Source organism: Oncorhynchus masou, unplaced genomic scaffold (genome assembly GCF_036934945.1).
Source record: "Oncorhynchus masou masou isolate Uvic2021 unplaced genomic scaffold, UVic_Omas_1.1 unplaced_scaffold_1720, whole genome shotgun sequence".
Lineage (NCBI taxonomy): Eukaryota > Metazoa > Chordata > Actinopteri > Salmoniformes > Salmonidae > Oncorhynchus > Oncorhynchus masou.
Genome location: NW_027007369.1, coordinates 4,200 through 27,438, shown reverse-complemented (window position 1 = coordinate 27,438; position 23,239 = coordinate 4,200). Strand labels below are relative to the sequence as shown.

Below are 23,239 nucleotides of genomic sequence, written 5' to 3'. Positions count from 1 at the left end.
ACCAGAGTCCTATACAGTATAGTGCCCTCCTGTTGACCAGAGTCCTATACAGTATAGTGCCCTACTGTTGACCAGAGTCCTTTACAGTATAGTGCCCTACTGTTGACCAGAGTCCTCTACAGTATAGTGCCCTACTGTTGACCAGAGTCCTATACAGTATAGTGCCCTACTGTTGACCAGAGTCCTATACAGTATAGTGCCCTACTGTTGACCAGAGTCCTATACAGTATAGTGCCCTACTGTTGACCAGAGTCCTTTACAGTATAGTGCCCTACTGTTGACCAGAGTCCTTTACAGTATAGTGCCCTACTGTTGACCAGAGTCCTTTAGTGCCCTACTGTTGACCAGAGTATAGTGCCCTACTGTTGACCAGAGTCCTCTACAGTATAGTGCCCTACTGTTGACCAGAGTCCTCTACAGTATAGTGCCCTACTGTTGACCAGAGTCCTTTACAGTATAGTGCCCTACTGTTGACCAGTCCTCTACAGTATAGTGCCCTACTGTTGACCAGTCCTCTACAGTATAGTGCCCTACTGTTGACCAGTCCTTTACAGTATAGTGCCCTACTGTTGACCAGAGTCCTCTACAGTATAGTGCCCTACTGTTGACCAGAGTCCTCTACAGTATAGTGCCCTACTGTTGACCAGAGTCCTCTACAGTATAGTGCCCTACTGTTGACCAGAGTCCTATACAGTATAGTGCCCTACTGTTGACCAGAGTCCTCTACAGTATAGTGCCCTACTGTTGACCAGAGTCCTCTACAGTATAGTGCCCTACTGTTGACCAGAGTCCTCTACAGTATAGTGCCCTACTGTTGACCAGAGTCCTCTACCAGAGTCCTCTACAGTATAGTGCCCTACTGTATAGTGCCCTACTGTTGACCAGAGTCCTCTACAGTATAGTGCCCTACTGTTGACCAGATAGTCCTCTACAGTATAGTGCCCTACTGTTGACCAGTCCTTTACAGTATAGTGCCCTACTGTTGACCAGAGTCCTCTACAGTATAGTGCACTACTGTTGACCAGAGTCCTTTACAGTATAGTGCCCTACTGTTGACCAGAGTCCTCTACAGTATAGTGCCCTACTGTTGACCAGAGTCCTATACAGTAGAGTGCCCTACTGTTGACCAGAGTCCTAGTATAGTGCCCTACTGTTGACCAGAGTCCTTTACAGTATAGTGCCCTACTGTTGACCAGAGTCCTCTACAGTATAGTGCACTACTGTTGACCAGAGTCCTTTACAGTATAGTGCCCTACTGTTGACCAGAGTCCTCTACAGTATAGTGCACTACTGTTGACCAGAGTCCTTTACAGTATAGTGCCCTACTGTTGACCAGAGTCCTATACAGTATAGTGCCCTACTGTTGACCAGAGTGCCCTACTGTCCTTTACAGTATAGTGCCCTACTGTTGACCAGAGTCCTCTACAGTATAGTGCCCTACTGTTGACCAGAGTCCTCTACAGTATAGTGCCCTACTGTTGACCAGAGTCCTATACAGTATAGTGCCCTACTGTTGACCAGAGTCCTCTACAGTATAGTGCCCTACTGTTGACCAGAGTCCTCTACAGTATAGTGCCCTACTGTTGACCAGAGTCCTATACAGTATAGTGCCCTCCTGTTGACCAGAGTCCTATACAGTATAGTGCCCTACTGTTGACCAGAGTCCTTTACAGTATAGTGCCCTACTGTTGACCAGAGTCCTCTACAGTATAGTGCCCTACTGTTGACCAGAGTCCTATACAGTATAGTGCCCTACTGTTGACCTCTAGTAGTCCTATACAGTATAGTGCCCTACTGTTGACCAGAGTCCTATACAGTATAGTGCCCTACTGTTGACCAGAGTCCTTTACAGTATAGTGCCCTACTGTTGACCAGAGTCCTCTACAGTATAGTGCCCTACTGTTGACCAGAGTCCTATACAGTATAGTGCCCTACTGTTGACCAGAGTCCTATACAGTATAGTGCCCTACTGTTGACCAGAGTCTTCTACAGTATAGTGCCCTACTGTTGACCAGAGTCCTCTACAGTATAGTGCCCTACTGTTGACCAGAGTCCTTTACAGTATAGTGCCCTACTGTTGACCAGAGTCCTTTACAGTATAGTGCCCTACTGTTGACCAGAGTCCTCTACAGTATAGTGCCCTACTGTTGACCAGAGTCCTCTACAGTATAGTGCCCTACTGTTGACCAGAGTCCTTTACAGTATAGTGCCCTACTGTTGACCAGTCCTCTACAGTATAGTGCCCTACTGTTGACCAGTCCTCTACAGTATAGTGCCCTACTGTTGACCAGTCCTTTACAGTATAGTGCCCTACTGTTTGTTGACCAGAGTCCTCTACAGTATAGTGCCCTACTGTTGACCAGAGTCCTCTACAGTATAGTGCCCTACTGTTGACCAGAGTCCTCTACAGTATAGTGCCCTACTGTTGACCAGAGTCCTATACAGTATAGTGCCCTACTGTTGACCAGAGTCCTCTACAGTATAGTGCCCTACTGTTGACCAGAGTCCTCTACAGTATAGTGCCCTACTGTTGACCAGAGTCCTCTACAGTATAGTGCCCTACTGTTGACCAGAGTCCTCTACAGTATAGTGCCCTACTGTTGACCAGAGTCCTCTACAGTATAGTGCCCTACTGTTGACCAGAGTCCTCTACAGTATAGTGCCCTACTGTTGACCAGTCCTTTACAGTATAGTGCCCTACTGTTGACCAGAGTCCTCTACAGTATAGTGCACTACTGTTGACCAGAGTCCTTTACAGTATAGTGCCCTACTGTTGACCAGAGTCCTCTACAGTATAGTGCCCTACTGTTGACCAGAGTCCTATACAGTATAGAGTGCCCTACTGTTGACCAGAGTCCTATATAGTGCCCTACTGTTGACCAGAGTCCCTTCCTTTACAGTATAGTGCCCTACTGTTGACCAGAGTCCTCTACAGTATAGTGCACTACTGTTGACCAGAGTCCTTTACAGTATAGTGCCCTACTGTTGACCAGAGTCCTTTACAGTATAGTGCCCTACTGTTGACCAGAGTCCTATACAGTAGAGTGCCCTACTGTTGACCAGAGTCATATATAGTGCCCTACTGTTGACCAGAGTCCTCTACAGTATAGTGCCCTACTGTTGACCAGAGTCCTTTGCAGTATAGTGCCCTACTGTTGACCAGAGTCCTCTACAGTATAGTGCCCTACTGTTGACCAGAGTCCTCTACAGTATAGTGCCCTACTGTTGACCAGAGTCCTCTACAGTATAGTGCCCTACTGTTGACCAGAGTCCTCTACAGTATAGTGCCCTACTGTTGACCAGAGTCCTCTACAGTATAGTGCCCTACTGTTGACCAGAGTCCTCTACAGTATAGTGCCCTACTGTTGACCAGAGTCCTCAGTATAGTGCCCTACTGTACAGAGTCCTCTACAGTATAGTGCCCTACTGTTGACCAGAGTCCTATATAGTGCCCTACTGTTGACCAGAGTACTCTATAGTGCCCTACTGTTGACCAGTCCTCAGTATAGTGCCCTACTGTTGACCAGTCCTATACAGTATAGTGCCCTACTGTTGACCAGAGTCCTCTACAGTATAGTGCCCTACTGTTGACCAGAGTCCTTTACAGTATAGTGCCCTACTGTTGACCAGAGTCCTCTACAGTATAGTGCCCTACTGTTGACCAGAGTCCTCTACAGTATAGTGCCCTACTGTTGACCAGAGTCCTTTACAGTATAGTGCCCTACTGTTGACCAGTCCTCTACAGTATAGTGCCCTACTGTTGACCAGTCCTCTACAGTATAGTGCCCTACTGTTGACCAGTCCTTTACAGTATAGTGCCCTACTGTTTACCAGAGTCCTCTACAGTATAGTGCCCTACTGTTGACCAGAGTCCTCTACAGTATAGTGCCCTACTGTTGACCAGAGTCCTCTACAGTATAGTGCCCTACTGTTGACCACCAGAGTCCTCTACAGTAGTCCTATACAGTATAGTGCCCTACTGTTGACCAGAGTCCTCTACAGTATAGTGCCCTACTGTTGACCAGAGTCCTCTACAGTATAGTGCCCTACTGTTGACCAGAGTCCTCTACAGTATAGTGCCCTACTGTTGACCAGAGTCCTCTACAGTATAGTGCCCTACTGTTGACCAGAGTCCTCTACAGTATAGTGCCCTACTGTTGACCAGAGTCCTCTACAGTATAGTGCCCTACTGTTGACCAGTCCTTTACAGTATAGTGCCCTACTGTTGACCAGAGTCCTCTACAGTATAGTGCACTACTGTTGACCAGAGTCCTTTACAGTATAGTGCCCTACTGTTGACCAGAGTCCTCTACAGTATAGTGCCCTACTGTTGACCAGAGTCCTATACAGTAGAGTGCCCTACTGTTGACCAGAGTCCTATATAGTGCCCTACTGTTGACCAGAGTCCTTTACAGTATAGTGCCCTACTGTTGACCAGAGTCCTCTACAGTATAGTGCACTACTGTTGACCAGAGTCCTTTACAGTATAGTGCCCTACTGTTGACCAGAGTCCTTTACAGTATAGTGCCCTACTGTTGACCAGAGTCCTATACAGTAGAGTGCCCTACTGTTGACCAGAGTCCTATATAGTGCCCTACTGTTGACCAGAGTCCTCTACAGTATAGTGCCCTACTGTTGACCAGAGTCCTTTCAGTATAGTGCCCTACTGTTGACCAGAGTCCTCTACAGTATAGTGCCCTACTGTTGACCAGAGTCCTCTACAGTATAGTGACCTACTGTTGACCAGAGTCCTCTACAGTATAGTGCCCTACTGTTGACCAGAGTCCTCTACAGTATAGTGCCCTACTGTTGACCAGAGTCCTCTACAGTATAGTGCCCTACTGTTGACCAGAGTCCTCTACAGTATAGTGCCCTACTGTTGACCAGAGTCCTCTACAGTATAGTGCCCTACTGTTGACCAGAGTCCTCTACAGTATAGTGCCCTACTGTTGACCAGAGTACTCTACAGTATAGTGCCCTACTGTTGACCAGAGTCCTATACAGTATAGTGCCCTACTGTTGACCAGAGTCCTCTACAGTATAGTGCCCTACTGTTGACCAGAGTCCTCTACAGTATAGTGCCCTACTGTTGACCAGTCCTATACAGTATAGTGCCCTACTGTTGACCAGAGTCCTATACAGTATAGTGCCCTACTGTTAACCAGAGTCCTATATAGTGCCCTACTGTTGACCAGAGTACTCTACAGTATAGTGCCCTACTGTTGACCAGTCCTCTACAGTATAGTGCCCTACTGTTGACCAGAGTCCTTTACAGTATAGTGCCCTACTGTTGACCAGAGTCCTATACAGTATAGTGCCCTACTGTTGACCAGAGTCCTATATAGTGCCCTACTGTTGACCAGAGTACTCTACAGTATAGTGCCCTACTGTTGACCAGTCCTATACAGTATAGTGCCCTACTGTTGACCAGAGTCCTCTACAGTATAGTGCCCTACTGTTGACCAGAGTCCTCTACAGTATAGTGCCCTACTGTTGACCAGAGTCCTCTACAGTATAGTGCCCTACTGTTGACCAGAGTCCTCTACAGTATAGTACCCTACTGTTGACCAGAGTCTTTTACAGTATAGTGCCCTACTGTTGACCAGAGTCCTATACAGTATAGTGCCCTACTGTTGACCAGAGTCCTATACAGTAGAGTGCCCTACTGTTGACCAGAGTCCTATATAGTGCCCTACTGTTGACCAGAGTCCTCTACAGTATAGTGCCCTACTGTTGACCAGAGTCCTTTGCAGTATAGTGCCCTACTGTTGACCAGAGTCCTCTACAGTATAGTGCCCTACTGTTGACCAGAGTCCTATACAGTATAGTGCCCTACTGTTGACCAGAGTCCTATATAGTGCCCTACTGTTGACCAGAGTACTCTACAGTATAGTGCCCTACTGTTGACCAGTCCTATACAGTATAGTGCCCTACTGTTGACCAGAGTCCTTTACAGTATAGTGCCCTACTGTTGACCAGTCCTTTACAGTATAGTGCCCTACTGTTGACCAGAGTACTCTACAGTATAGTGCCCTACTGTTGACCAGAGTCCTCTACAGTATAGTGCCCTACTGTTGACCAGAGTCCTCTACAGTATAGTGCCCTACTGTTGACCAGTCCTTTACAGTATAGTGCCCTACTGCTGACCAGAGTCCTCTACAGTATAGTGCCCTACTGTTGACCAGAGTACTCTACAGTATAGTGCCCTACTGTTGACCAGTCCTCTACAGTATAATGCCCTACTGTTGGCCAGAGTCCTTTACAGTATAGTGCCCTACTGTTGACCAGAGTCCTCTACAGTATAGTGCCCTACTGTTGACCAGAGTCCTCTACAGTATAGTGCCCTACTGTTGACCTGAGTCCTCTACAGTATAGTGCCCTACTGTTGACCAGAGTCCTCTACAGTATAGTGCCCTACTGTTGACCAGTCCTATACAGTATAGTGCCCTACTGTTGACCAGAGTCCTTTACAGTATAGTGCCCTACTGTTGACCAGTCCTTTACAGTATAGTGCCCTACTGTTGACCAGAGTACTCTACAGTATAGTGCCCTACTGTTGACCTGAGTCCTCTACAGTATAGTGCCCTACTGTTGACCAGAGTCATCTACAGTATAGTGCCCTACTGTTGACCAGTCCTATACAGTATAGTGCCCTACTGTTGACCAGAGTCCTTTACAGTATAGTGCCCTACTGTTGACCAGAGTACTCTACAGTATAGTGCCCTACTGTTGACCAGAGTCCTCTACAGTATAGTGCCCTACTGTTGACCAGAGTCCTCTACAGTATAGTGCCCTACTGTTGACCAGTCCTTTACAGTATAGTGCCCTACTGTTGACCAGAGTCCTATACAGTATAGTGCCCTACTGCTGACCAGAGTCCTCTACAGTATAGTGCCCTACTGTTGACCAGAGTCCTCTACAGTATAGTCCCCTACTGTTGACCAGAGTCCTCTACAGTATAGTGCCCTACTGTTGACCAGAGTCCTCTACAGTATAGTGCCCTACTGTTGACCAGAGTCCTCTACAGTATAGTGCCCTACTGTTGACCAGAGTCCTCTACAGTATAGTGCCCTACTGTTGACCAGAGTCCTCTACAGTATAGTGCCCTACTGTTGACCAGAGTCCTATACAGCATAGTGCCCTACTGTTGACCAGAGTCCTAAGGGCCCCGTTCATAAGAAGGGCACTACATAAGGAAAATAGTGTCATTAGGGACGTAGACCAAACAGTTCAAGTCAACAGAGTGATGGCCTCTAATAATGGAAGGTGTGGTCTCTGACTCATGTTCCTGAAGGTAACGGCGAGGTTGGGCTGGCGTCCCAGACGTTCCCGCTACTTGCCTCTCATGCATGGTTCACCCCGGGGGCAGGCTGTCTGACTGTGTAGGTGGAGCAGTGGCAACATGAATGATAAAGGTTTTAAACTGTTTAACCATCGCCATGGCGACAGGGCGGGGATAGACATAAAGGCACAATAGAGCTCTCTCTGTTTCTCTGTTTCTCTCTGTGTTTCTCTCTCTCTGTTTCTCTCTGTGTTTCTCTCTGTGTTTCTCTCTGTGTTTCTCTCTGTGTTTCTCTCCGTTTCTCTCCGTTTCTCTCTGTGTTTCTCTCTGTGTTTCTCTCTGTGTTTCTCTCTGTTTCTCTCCATTTCTCTCTGTGTTTCTCTTGGTGTTTCTCTCGCTCTCTCTGTTTATCTCTCTCTCTGTCTGTCTATTTCTCTCTCTCTTTCTTTCTTTCTTTCTGTCTCTGTTTCTCTCTCTCTCTGTTTCTCTCTCTCTCTGTTTATCTCTCTCTCTGTCTATTTCTCTCTCTCTCTCTCTCTCTCTCTTTCTTTCTTTCTTTCTTTTACAAGTGCTGAATCAAATACACTACATGCACAAACACAACACTTCAAATGAATGGATTCAGCTATTTCAGAGGCACCCTCTGCTGACAGCTGTATAAAATCGAGCACACTGCCACGCAATGTCAACACAAGAATTGGGTTTCCATGGCCAAACAGCACAATGCCAAGCGTCGGCTGGTGTCAAGGAGGATGCCAGGAGAATGCTACCTGCCTCAATGCATAGTGCCAACTGTAAAGTTTGGTGGATGAGGAATAATGGTCTGGGGCTGTTTTTCATGGTTCGGGCCCCTTAGTTCCAGTGAAGGGACATTTTTACGCTAAAGCATACAACAATATTCTAGATGATTCTGTGCTTTCAACTGAGTGGCAACAGTTTGGGGAAGGCCCTTTCCTGTTTCAGCATCACAATGCCCCCGTGCACAAAGTGAGGTCCATGCAGAAATGTTTTGTTGAGATCGGTGTGGAAGAATTTGACTGGCCTGCACAGAGCCCTGATCTCAACCCCATCGAACAGCATTGGGATGAATTGGAACGCAGACTGCGAGCCCGACCTCACTAATGCTCTTGTGGCTGAATGGAAGCAAGTCCCCAGAGCAATGTTCCAACGTCTAGTGGAAAGCCTTCCCTGAAGAGTGGAGGCTGTTATAGCAGCAATGTTCCAACATCTAGTGGAAAGCCTTCCCTGAAGAGTGGAGGCTGTTATAGCAGCAATGTTCCAACATCTAGTGGAAAGCCTTCCCAGAAGACTGGAGGCTGTTATAACAGCAATGTTCCAACATCTAGTGGAAAGCCTTCCCAGAAGAGTGGAGGCTGTTAGAGCAGCAATGTTCCCACATCTAGTGGAAAGCCTTCCCAGAAGAGTGGAGGCTGTTATAGCAGCAATGTTCCAACATCTAGTGGAAAGCCTTCCCAGAAGAGTGGAGGCTGTTATAGCAGCAATGTTCCCACATCTAGTGGAAAGCCTTCCCAGAAGAGTGGAGGCTGTTATAGCAGCAATGTTACAGCATCTAGTGGAAAGCCTTCCCAGAAGAGTGGAGACTGTTATAGCAGCAATGTTCCAACATCTAGTGGAAAGCCTTCCCAGAAGAGTGGAGGCTGTTATAGCAGCAATGTTCCAACATCTAGTGGAAAGCCTTCCCAGAAGAGTGGAGGCTGTTATAACAGCAATGTTCCAACATCTAGTGGAAAGCCTTCCCAGAAGAGTGGAGGCTGTTATAGCAGCAATGTTCCCACATCTAGTGGAAAGCCTTCCCAGAAGAGTGGAGGCTGTTATAGCAGCAATGTTCCAACATCTAGTGGAAAGCCTTCCCAGAAGAGTGGAGGCTGTTATAGCAGCAATGTTCCAACATCTAGTGGAAAGCCTTCCCTGAAGAGTGGAGGCTGTTATAGCAGCAATGTTCCAACATCTAGTGGAAAGCCTTCCCAGAAGAGTGGAGGCTGTTATAGCAGCAATGTTCCAACATCTAGTGGAAAGCCTTCCCAGAAGAGTGGAGGCTGTTAGAGCAGCAATGTTCCCACATCTAGTGGAAAGCCTTCCCAGAAGAGTGGAGGCTGTTATAGCAGCAATGTTCCAACATCTAGTGGAAAGCCTTCCCAGAAGAGTGGAGGCTGTTATGGCAGCAATGTTCCAACATCTAGTGGAAATCCTTCCCAGAAGAGTGGAGGCTGTTATAGCAGCAATGTTACAACATCTAGTGGAAAGCATTCCCTGAAGAGTGGAGGCTGTTATAGCAGCAATGTTCCCACATCTAGTGGAAAGCCTTCCCAGAAGAGTGGAGGCTGTTGTAGCAGCAATGTTACAGCATCTAGTGCAAAGCCTTCCCAGAAGAGTGGAGGCTGTTATAGCAGCAATGTTCCATCATTTAGTGGAAAGCCTTCCGAGAAGAGTGGAGGCTGTTATAGCAGCAATGTTCCAACATCTAGTGGAAAGCCTTCCCAGAAGAGTGGAGGCTGTTATAGCAGCAATGTTACAGCATCTAGTGGAAAGCCTTCCCAGAAGAGTGGAGGCTGTTATAGCAGCAATGTTCCAACATCTAGTAGAAAGCCTTCCCAGAAGAGTGGAGGCTGTTATAGCAGCAATGTTCCTACATCTAGGGGAAAGCCTTCCCAGAAGAGTGGAGGCTGTTATAGCAGCAATGTTCTAACATCTAGTAGAAAGCCTTCCCAGAAGAGTGGAGGAGGCTGTTATAGCAGCAAGTGGGGGGGACCAACTCCATATTAATGCCCATGAATTTATTGAATGAATGTTGGACGAGCAGGTGTCCACATACTTTTGGTCATGTAGTGTGTGTGTTGTGATATTTCTATGTCTTGGTCGACAGACAATCATTTTGCTGTTCCAAAATAAATAATTCAAAATGCAAGAACCTACATGTGAAATGAACCACGGCATCAGTGAGCTGTGCTTCAGCACGTTTAGGAAGCTGTCTCTGTTTGTCTCAGCCCAGAACCCGCAGGCCCAGCCCTCAGCCCAGAACCCGCAGGCCCAGCCCTCAGCCCAGAACCCGCAGGCCCAGCCCTCAGTCCAGAACCCGCAGGCCCAGCCCTCAGACCAGAACCCGCAGGCCCAGCCCTCAGACCAGAACCCACAGGCCCAGCCCTCAGCCCAGAACCCGCAGGCCAAGCCCTCAGCCCAGAACCCGCAGGCCCAGCCCTCAGCCCAGAACCCGCAGGCCAAGCCCTCAGCCCAGAACCCGCAGGCCAAGCCCTCAGACCAGAACCCGCAGACCAAGCCCTCAGCCCAGAACCCGCAGGCCAAGCCCTCAGCCCAGAACCCGCAGGCCAACCCCTCAGCCCAGAACCCGCAGGCCCAGCCCTCAGCCCAGAACCCGCAGGCCCAGCCCTCAGCCCAGAACCCGCAGGCTAAGCCCTTTCAGCTTTGAGGTTGTTCCTTTAACACAACACTCGTTCCTGACCCATCCCTGCCATCACTCAGGTTACATCCCAAATGCCATCCTATTCCCTATGTAGTGCACTACTTTTGACTAGGGCCCATAGATACAGTGTCAAAAGTAATACAGTATGTCGAGAATAGGGTTCCATTTGGGACTCACGGTCAATCTGAATGGGGTTCCATTTGGGACTCAGACTCAATCTGAATGGGGTTCCATTTGGGACTCAATCTCAATCTGAATGGGGTTCCATTTGGGACTCAGTCTCAATCTGAATGGGGTTCCATTTGGGACTCAATCTCAATCTGAATGGGGTTCCATTTGGGACTCAGACTCAATCTGAATGGGGTTCCATTTGGGACTCAATCTCAATCTGAATGGGGTTCCATTTGGGACTCAGTCTCAATCAGGCAGAGAGCTGCGAACAAACGACGGCTTGCAATCCCATCATGAACAGTTAGTTTATCTCTGTCTTTTGGGCAGCACAGATCACAGCTGAAAGAGGGATAAAGGATAAAGTCCCTCATTTACAACCAAGCACCTCGGGAAGGGTTTGTGTTGTTGTGACCTCAATGACCCCAATGACCCCTTGAGGATGCAGCTCCTCATCCAAGAGGAGGGATAGAGAGAGGATGGATAGAGAGGAGGGATAGAGAGAAGAGGGATAGAGAGGAGGGATAGAGAGGAGGGATAGAGAGGAGGGATAGAGAGAGGAGAGATAGAGAGAGGAGGGATAGAGAGAGGAGGGATAGAGAGAGGAGGGATAGAGAGAGGAGGGATAGAGAGAGGAGGGATAGAGAGGAGGGATAGAGAGAGGAGGGATAGAGAGAGGAGGGATAGAGAGAGAAGGGATAGAGAGAGGAGGGATAGAGAGAGGAGGGATAGAGATATTTTTTGGGGGGAAGCACATACTGTACTTCAGTTTCCCCTGTCTTCATACGGTACACTGAGATCACATTACAACGAGGTACAAGAAGGAACATGCAGGCTGGATTCCAGCTCTATGATTTATGGATACAACTCTGAGATAGATACCATGTACCAAGCTGGCAGGACAGGCTGGATATGACCTCTGTCTCTATCCCTCCTCTCTATCCTTCCTCTCTATCCTTCCTCTCTATCACTCCTCTCTCTATCCCTCCTCTCTATCCTTCCTCTCTATCACTCCTCTCTCTATCCCTCCTCTCTCTATCCCTCCTCTCTCTAGCCCTCCTCTCTCTATCCTTCCTCTCTATCCCTCCTCTCTATCCCTCCTCTCTTTCCCTCCTCTCTATCCCTCCTCTCTCTATCCTTCCTCTCTATCCCTCCTCTCTATCCCTCCTCTCTTTCCCTCCTCTATCCTTCCTCTCTCTATCCCTCCTCTCTCTATCCTTCCTCTCTCTATCCCTCCTCTCTATCCTTCCTCTCTCTATCCCTCCTCTCTATCCCTCCTCTCTCTAGCCCTCCTCTCTCTATCCTTCCTCTCTATCCCTCCTCTCTATCCCTCCTCTCTTTCCCTCCTCTCTATCCCTCCTCTCTCTATCCTTCCTCTCTATCCCTCCTCTCTATCCCTCCTCTCTTTCCCTCCTCTATCCTTCCTCTCTCTATCCCTCCTCTCTCTATCCTTCCTCTCTCTATCCCTCCTCTCTATCCTTCCTCTCTCTATCCCTCCTCTCTATCCCTCCTCTCTATCACTCCTCTCTCTATCCTTCCTCCCTCTATCCTTCCTCTCTCTATCCCTCCTCTCTATCCCTCCTCTCTATCCCTCCTATCTCTCTAACCAGCTTACTCACATAATCATATGGGTTATAGACCATCATAGTCATCGTCAATACTTCATCACAACAAGCCACAACCACATGAGAACACAAGACAACACCCAACTTAAAAGATAGAGATCCTATTCAAAGTTAAAGTGCCACTCCCTACAATCTTGCCTGGACACAGTACAATCATAACCACATCCATAACACCTGGGTGTTCTATATAACCTGATATCATCATAACCACATCCATAACACCTGGGTGTTGTACATAACCTGATATCATCATAACCACATCCATAACTCCTGGGTGTTCTATATAACCTGATATCATCATAACCACATCCATAACTCCTGGGTGTTCTATATAACCTGATATCATCATAACCACATCCATAACTCCAGGGTGTTGTATATAACCTGATATCATCATAACCACATCCATAACTCCTGGGTGTTCTATATAACCTGATATCATCATAACCACATCCATAACACCTGGGTGTTGTACATAACCTGATATCATCATAACCACATCCATAACTCCTGGGTGTTCTATATAACCTGATATCATCATAACCACATCCATAACTCCTGGGTGTTCTATATAACCTGATATCATCATAACCACATCCATAACTCCTGGGTGTTGTACATAACCTGATATCATCATAACCACATACATAACTCCTGGGGGTTCTATATAACATTGGCAATCTCACTATGTGACTTTCTGTCAAGCTAAACATTTTGGTCCTTGTAAAACACAGCTAAGCTCTGTTGGAAAGACTATAGTGAAAGAGTACAGTCACGTCCAAGAAAGAAAGAAAGACAGAAAGAAAGACAGAAAGAAAGAAAGAAAGAAAGAAAGAAAGAAAGAAAGAAAGAAAGAAAGAAAGAAAGAAAGAAAGAAAGAAAGAAAGAAAGAAAGAAAAAGAAAGAAAGAAAGAAAGAACCTCTTACCTCTGGGTAACACATCTCCTGGTTCTCATGGTAACGCCACTGCCACAGCTCCTGCTACATTCTCCATAGGGACTCCATTCCTCCCAGTAGTCCCCACTAGGCAGCTGGACATTTAAAACAACACATAGTGGTCGGAGTCTCAAAAAGTACTCTATTCCCTATATAGTGCACTAATTTAAATGGTACCCAATTCCCTATATAGTTCACTACTTCAAAAGGTACCCTATTCCCTATATAGTTCACTACTTTAAATGGGACCCTATTCCCTATATAGTTCACTACGTCAAAAGGTACCCTATTCCCTATATAGTGCACTACTTTAAATGGTACCCTATTCCCTAAGTCCTGTGTGGCTCAGTCGGTAGAGCATGGCGCTTGCAACGCCAAGCGTCGTGGGTTCCATTCCCACTGGGGCCACCCATATGTAAAAGTAGTGGCCCCAGCCGACTTGTAAGTCGCTTTGGACAAAAGCGTCTGCTAAATGGGATATATTATTATATATTATATATATTATTCCCTATATAGTTCACTACTTTAAATGGTACCCTATTCCCTATATAGTTCACTACTTCAAAAGGTACCCTACTCCCTATATAGTTCACTACTTTAAATGGACCCTATTCCTTATATAGTGTACTACTTTTGACAAGAGGCCATAGAGCTCTATAGGACTAGGTTGCCATGTACCGGACTCTGGTGTAGTGGTAACAGCTTCTGACTCCAGACCCCATATACCCCCCGTCAACCCCCCGTCACCTCTCTCACTACTATCCTGTCATCAACCTCACCACTGTACTGTCATCTACCTCACTACTATCCTGTCATCTACCTCACCACTATCCTGTCATCTACCTCACCACTATCCTGTCATCTACCTCACCACTATCCTGTCATCTACCTCACCACTATCCTGTCATCTACCTCACTACTATCCTGTCATCTACCTCACCACTATCCTGTCATCTACCTCACCACTATCCTGTCATCTACCTCACTACTATCCAGTCATCTACCTCACCACTATCCAGTCATCTACCTCACCACTATCCTGTCATCTACCTCACCACTATCCAGTCATCTACCTCACCACTATCCTGTCATCTACCTCACCACTATCCAGTCATCTACCTCACCACTATCCAGTCATCTACCTCACTACTATCCAGTCATCTACCTCACCACTATCCAGTCATCTACCTCACCACTATCCTGTCATCTACCTCACTACTATCCTGTCATCTACCTCACCACTATCCAGTCATCTACCTCACCACTATCCTGTCATCTACCTCACCACTATCCTGTCATCTACCTCACCACTATCCTGTCATCTACCTCACTACTATCCAGTCATCTACCTCACCACTATCCTGTCACCTCTCTCACCACTGTCCTGTCATCTACCTCACCACTATCCTGTCATCTACCTCACCACTATCCTGTCATCTACCTCACCACTATCCTGTCATCTACCTCACTACTATCCTGTCATCTACCTCACCACTATCCTGTCACCACTATCCAGTCATCTACCTCACCACTATCCTGTCATCTACCTCACCACTATCCTGTCACCACTATCCAGTCATCTACCTCACTACTATCCTGTCATCTACCTCACCACTATCCTGTCATCTACCTCACCACTATCCTGTCATCTACCTCACCACTGTCCTGTCATCTACCTCACCACTATCCTGTCACTACTATCCTGTCATCTACCTCACCACTATCCTGTCATCTACCTCACCACTATCCAGTCATCTACCTCACTACTATCCAGTCATCTACCTCACCACTATCCAGTCATCTACCTCACTACTATCCAGTCATCTACCTCACCACTATCCTGTCATCTACCTCACCACTATCCAGTCATCTACCTCACTACTATCCTGTCATCTACCTCACCACTATCCAGTCATCTACCTCACCACTATCCAGTCATCTACCTCACCACTATCCAGTCATCTACCTCACCACTATCCAGTCACCACTATCCTGTCATCTACCTCACTACTATCCTGTCATCTACCTCACCACTATCCAGTCATCTACCTCACCACTATCCTGTCATCTACCTCACCACTATCCTGTCATCTACCTCACCACTATCCTGTCACCTCTCTCACCACTGTCCTGTCATCTACCTCACCACTATCCTGTCATCTACCTCACCACTATCCTGTCATCTACCTCACCACTATCCAGTCATCTACCTCACCACTATCCTGTCATCTACCTCACCACTATCCTGTCATCTACCTCACCACTATCCTGTCACCTCTCTCACCACTGTCCTGTCATCTACCTCACCACTATCCTGTCATCTACCTCACCACTATCCTGTCATCTACCTCACCACTATCCTGTCATCTACCTCACCACTATCCTGTCATCTACCTCACCACTATCCTGTCATCTACCTCACCACTATCCTGTCATCTACCTCACCACTATCCTGTCATCTACCTCACCACTATCCTGTCATCTACCTCACCACTGTCCTGTCATCTACCTCACCACTATCCTGTCACTACTATCCTGTCATCTACCTCACCACTATCCTGTCATCTACCTCACCACTATCCAGTCATCTACCTCACTACTATCCTGTCATCTACCTCACTACTATCCTGTCATCTACCTCACCACTATCCTGTCATCTACCTCACCACTATCCTGTCATCTACCTCACCACTATCCTGTCATCTACCTCACTACTATCCTGTCATCTACCTCACCACTATCCTGTCATCTACCTCACCACTATCCTGTCATCTACCTCACCACTATCCTGTCATCTACCTCACCACTATCCTGTCATCTACCTCACCACTGTCCTGTCATCTACCTCACCACTATCCTGTCATCTACCTCACCACTATCTTGTCATCTACCTCACCACTATCCTGTCACCTACCTCACCACTATCCTGTCATCTACCTCACCACTATCCTGTCATCTACCTCACCACTATCCTGTCATCTACCTCACCACTATCCTGTCATCTACCTCACCACTGTCCTGTCATCTACCTCACCACTATCCTGTCATCTACCTCACCACTATCCAGTCATCTACCTCACCACTATCCTGTCATCTACCTCACCACTATCCTGTCACTACTATCCTGTCATCTACCTCACTACTGTCCTGTCATCTACCTCACTACTATCCAGTCATCTACCTCACCACTATCCTGTCATCTACCTCACCACTATCCTGTCATCTACCTCACCACTATCCTGTCATCTACCTCACTACTATCCTGTCATCTACCTCACCACTATCCTGTCATCTACCTCACCACTATCCTGTCATCTACCTCACCACTATCCAGTCATCTACCTCACCACTATCCTGTCATCTACCTCACCACTATCCTGTCATCTACCTCACCACTATCCAGTCATCTACCTCACCACTATCCTGTCATCTACCTCACCACTATCCTGTCATCTACCTCACTACTATCCTGTCATCTACCTCACTACTATCCTGTCATCTACCTCACCACTATCCAGTCATCTACCTCACCACTATCCTGTCATCTACCTCACCACTATCCTGTCACCTACCTCACCACTATCCTGTCACCTACCTCACCACTATCCTGTCATCTACCTCACCACTATCCTGTCACCTACCTCACCACTATCCTGTCATCTACCTCACCACTATCCTGTCATCTACCTCACCACTATCCTGTCATCTACCTCACCACTATCCTGTCACCACTGTCCTGTCATCTACCTCACCACTATCCTGTCACCTCTCTCACCACTATCCTCTCACCACTATCCTGTCATCTACCTCACCACTATCCTGTCATCTACCTCACCACTATCCTGTCACCACTATCCTGTCATCTACCTCACCACTATCCTGTCACCTCTCTCACCACTATCCTCTCACCACTATCCTGTCATCTACCTCACCACTATCCTGTCATCTACCTCACCACTATCCTGTCATCTACCTCACCACTATCCTGTCATCTACCTCACCACTGTCCTGTCATCTACCTCACCACTATCCTGTCATCTACCTCACCACTGTCCTGTCATCTACCTCACCACTATCCTGTCATCTACCTCACCACTATCTTGTCATCTACCTCACCACTATCCTGTCACCTCTCTCACCACTATCCTCTCACCACTATCCTGTCATCTACCTCACCACTATCTTGTCATCTACCTCACTACTATCCTGTCATCTACCTCACCACTATCCTGTCATCTACCTCACCACTATCCTGACATCTACCTCACCACTATCCTGTCATCTACCTCACCACTATCCTGTCATCTACCTCACCACTATCCTGTCATCTACCTCACTACTATCTTGTCATCTACCTCACCACTATCCTGACATCTACCTCACCACTGTCCTGTCATCTACCTCACCACTATCCAGTCACCACTATCCTGTCATCTACCTCACTACTATCCTGTCATCTACCTCACCACTATCCTGACATCTACCTCACCACTGTCCTGTCATCTACCTCACCACTATCCTGTCATCTACCTCACCACTATCCTGTCATCTACCTCACCACTATCCTGTCATCTACCTCACCACTATCCAGTCATCTACCTCACTACTATCCTGTCACCACTATCCTGTCATCTACCTCACCACTGTCCTGTCACCACTGTCCTGTCATCTACCTCACCACTATCCTGTCATCTACCTCACCACTATCCTGTCATCTACCTCACCACTATCCTGTCATCTACCTCACCACTATCCAGTCATCTACCTCACTACTATCCTGTCACCACTATCCTGTCACCTACCTCACCACTATCCTGTCATCTACCTCACCACTATCCTGTCATCTACCTCACTACTATCTTGTCATCTACCTCACTACTATCCTGTCATCTACCTCACCACTATCCTGTCACCACTATCCTGTCATCTACCTCACCACTATCCTGTCATCTACCTCACCACTATCCTGTCATCTACCTCACTACTATCCTGTCATCTACCTCACCACTATCCTGTCATCTACCTCACCACTATCCTGTCACCACTATCCAGTCATCTACCTCACCACTATCCAGTCATCTACCTCACCACTATCCTGTCATCTACCTCACCACTATCCAGTCATCTACCTCACCACTATCCTGTCACCACTATCCAGTCATCTACCTCACCACTATCCAGTCATCTACCTCACCACTATCCTGTCATCTACCTCACCACTATCCTGTCATCTACCTCACCACTATCCTGTCATCTACCTCACCACTATCCAGTCATCTACCTCACCACTATCCTGTCACCACTATCCAGTCATCTACCTCACCACTATCCAGTCATCTACCTCACCACTATCCTGTCATCTACCTCACCACTATCCTGTCATCTACCTCACCACTATCCTGTCATCTACCTCACCACTATCCTGTCATCAACCTCACCACTGTCCTGTCATCTACCTCATTACTATCCTGTCACCACTATCCAGTCATCTACCTCACCACTATCCAGTCATCTACCTCACCACTATCCTGTCATCTACCTCACCACTATCCTGTCACCACTATCCAGTCATCTACCTCACCATTATCCTGTCATCTACCTCACCACTATCCAGTCATCTACCTCAACACTATCCAGTCATCTACCTCACCACTATCCTGTCATCTACCTCACCACTATCCTGTCATCTACCTCACCACTATCCTGTCACCACTGTCCTGTCATCTACCTCACCACTATCCTGTCATCTACCTCACCACTATCCTGTCACCACTGTCCTGTCATCTACCTCACCACTATCCTGTCATCTACCTCACCACTATCCTGTCACCTACCTCACCACTATCCTCTCACCTCTCTCACCACTATCCTCTCACCACTATCCTGTCATCTACCTCACCACTATCCTGTCACCTACCTCACCACTATCCTGTCACCTCTCTCACCACTATCCTCTCACCACTATCCTGTCATCTACCTCACCACTATCCTGTCATCTACCTCACTACTATCCTGTCACCTCTCTCACCACTATCCTCTCACCACTATCCTGTCATCTACCTCACCACTATCCTGTCATCTACCTCACCACTATCCTGTCACCACTGTCCTGTCATCTACCTCACCACTATCCTGTCATCTACCTCACCACTATCCTGTCACCACTGTCCTGTCATCTACCTCACCACTATCCTGTCATCTACCTCACCACTATCCTGTCACCTACCTCACCACTATCCTCTCACCTCTCTCACCACTATCCTCTCACCACTATCCTGTCATCTACCTCACCACTATCCTGTCACCTACCTCACCACTATCCTGTCACCTCTCTCACCACTATCCTCTCACCACTATCCTGTCATCTACCTCACCACTATCCTGTCATCTACCTCACTACTATCCTGTCATCTACCTCACCACTATCCTGTCATCTACCTCACCACTATCCTGTCATCTACCTCACCACTATCCTGTCATCTACCTCACCACTATCCTGTCATCTACCTCACCACTATCCTGTCACCACTGTCCTGTCATCTACCTCACCACTATCCTGTCATCTACCTCACCACTATCCTGTCACCTACCTCACCACTATCCTCTCACCTCTCTCACCACTATCCTCTCACCACTATCCTGTCATCTACCTCACCACTATCCTGTCACCTACCTCACCACTATCCTGTCACCTCTCTCACCACTATCCTCTCACCACTATCCTGTCATCTACCTCACCACTATCCTGTCATCTACCTCACTACTATCCTGTCATCTACCTCACTACTATCCTGTCATCTACCTCACCACTATCCTGTCATCTACCTCACCACTATCCTGTCATCTACCTCACCACTATCCTGTCACCTCTCTCACCACTATCCTCTCACCTCTCTCACCACTATCCTCTCATCACTATCCTGTCATCTACCTCACCACTATCCTGCCACCACTGTCCTGCCACCACTGTCCTGCCACCACTGTCCTGTCACCTATAATAATACATGTTTAGCAGACCTCCTAAGTATTGTACAGCTAGTGTCGACATATTTACTGTGTGGTCTCTGTGGGGACCTATATAACACAGTACTGTAACACATACGCTACAAGTATGTGGACACCTGCTCGTCCAATATCTGATTCCAAATTCATGGGCATTAATACGGAGTTGGTCCCCCCCTTGCTGCTATAACAGCCTCCTACACTCTTCTGGGAATGCTTTCCACTAGATGTTGGAACATTGCTGCTTTAACAGCCTCCACTCTTCTGGGAAGGCTTTCCACTAGATGTAGGAACATTGCTGCTATAACAGCCTCCTCAACTCTTCTGGGAACGATTTCCACTAGATGTTGTAACATTGCTGCTATAATAGCCTCCACTCTTCTGGGAAGGCTTTCCACTAGTTGTTGGAACATTGCTGCTATAACAGCCTCCACTCTTCTGGGAAGGCTTTCCACTAGATGTTGGAACATTGCTGCTATAACAGCCTCCACTCTTCTGGGAAGGCTTTCCACTAGTTGTTGGAACATTGCTGCTATAACAGCCTCCACTCTTCTGGGAAGGCTTTCCACTAGATGTTGGAACATTGCTGCTATAACAGCCTCCACTCTTCTGGGAAGGCTTTCCACTAGATGTTGGAACATTGCTGCTATAACAGCCTCCACTCTTCTGGGAAGGCTTTCCACTAGATGTGGGAACATTGCTGCTATAACAGCCTCCACTCTTCTGGGAAGGCTTTCCACTAGATGTTGGAACATTGCTGCTATAACAGCCTCCACTCTCTGGGAAGGCTTTCCACTAGATGTTGGAACATTGCTGCTATAACAGCCTCCACTCTTCTGGGAAGGCTTTCCACTAGATGTTGGAACATTGCTCTGGGGACTTGCTTCCATTCAGCCACAAGAGCATTAGTGAGGTCAGGGACTGATGTTGGGCGATTAGGCCTGGCATGCAATCAGCGTTCCAATTCATCCCAAAGGTGTTCGATGGGGTTGAGGTCAGGGTTCTGTGCAGGCCAGTCCAGTTCTTCCACACCAATTTCTACAAACCATTGACCTCGCTTTCTGCAAGGGGACATTGTCATGCTGAACAGAAAAGGGCCCAGATAAGTCCGTCGGACTGCCAGATGGTGACGCGTGATTCGTCACTCCAGAGAACGCGTTTCAACTGCTCCTTGACTCCAATAGCGGCGAGCTTTACACCACTCCAGCCAACGCTTGGCATTGCACATGGTGATCTTAGGCTTGTGTGCGGCTGCTCGGCCATGGAAACCCATTTCATGAAGCTTCCCGATGAACAGTTCTTGTGCCGACGTTGCTTCCAGAGGCAGTTTGGAACTCTGTAGTGAGTGTTGTAACCGAGGACAGAGGCAGTTTGGAACTCGGTAGTGAGTGTTGTAACCGAGGACAGAGGCAGTTTGGAACTCGGTAGTGAGTGTTGTAACCGAGGACAGAGGCAGTTTGGAACTCGGTAGTGAGTGTTGTAACCGAGGACAGAGGCAGTTTGGAACTCAGTAGTGAGTGTTGCAACCGAGGACAGAGGCAGTTTGGAACTCAGTAGTGAGTGTTGCAGCCGAGGCCAGACGATTTCTAAGCACTATACACTTCAGCACTCGGCGGTCCCGTTCTGTGAGCTTGTGTGGCCTACCACTTCACGGCTGAGCCGTCGTTGCTCCTAGACGTTTCCACTTCACAATAACAGCTCTTACACTTGACCGGGGGCAGTCCCAGCAGGGGTGGCTGATGAAGGAGGGGAGGCTGGTGAAGCAGGGGAGGCTGGTGAAGCAGGCGTGGCTGGTGAAGCAGGGGAGGCTGGTGAAGCAGGGGTGGCTGGTGAAGCAGGGGTGGCTGGTGAAGCAGGGGAGGCTGGAGAAGCAGGGGAGGCTGGTGAAGCAGGGGAGGCTGGTGAGGCTGGTGAAGCAGGGGAGGCTGGTGTCAGCAGGGGTGGTGGTGAAGCAGGGGAGGCTGGTGAAGCAGGGGTGGCTGGTGAAGCAGGGGAGGCTGGTGTCAGCAGGGGTGGTGGTGAAGCAGGGGAGGCTGGTGAAGCAGGGGAGGCTGGTGAAACAGGGGTGGCTGGTGAGCCCCAGCAGGGCAGAATTTTGACATACTGTCTTGATAGAAAGGTGACATCCTATGACAGTACCACGTTGAAAGTCACTGAGCTCTTCAGTATGGGGCCATTCTACTGCTATTGGTTTGTCTATGGAGATTGCATGGTGGTGTGCTCGATTATATAAACCTGTCAGCAACGGTTGTCCACATACTTTTGACAATGTAGTGTAGGTTGGATGTGTTACCTGTGCCAGACTGCTTTTCCCCCCACGTAACAATTTGTCTTCACTGAATACAATAACAACGTAATGCAATACTATTCATATGGACATCATGTCTGCTTACCAGGAGAGCTGGCGCCAAGAACAGCTGCACAGCAACCAGACACCACAGCATCTTCCTCTTTCGCTGATGGGGACGACAAAACCAGTTAGTTAGTCTGATAAAGGCGATTATAATAACTATGTTTACTTACATTTACAAAATGTGAGAGCAATGATTAAAGAAATGGTGGGGAGATGGTTTTGTAAAATGCCTTTATAAATGGTTTACGACCGAACGTTATGATAAAAGTGTTAGCTTCTAGTAGTTCTACAATCATTATTATAAAGTGATTTTCAAATCCTATGTGTCATGTGAGATGTTTAATGGTTGTTATTAAAAAAAAATCACAAAACAGAAATAATTATTATTCATTTGTCTATGTTAGTTTTTTTTCCAACATTCTGAGAACGGAGGA

The 23,239-nt window shown here is 47.6% G+C and overlaps 1 pseudogene; it reads right to left on the bottom strand.

Annotated features, from left to right (window-relative positions):
* The window catches only part of LOC135532091 (papilin-like), a 112,078-nt pseudogene extending 89,175 nt beyond the window's left edge, over nucleotides 1-22,903 (bottom strand).
* Between the last annotated feature and the right edge of the window lie 336 nt (nucleotides 22,904-23,239).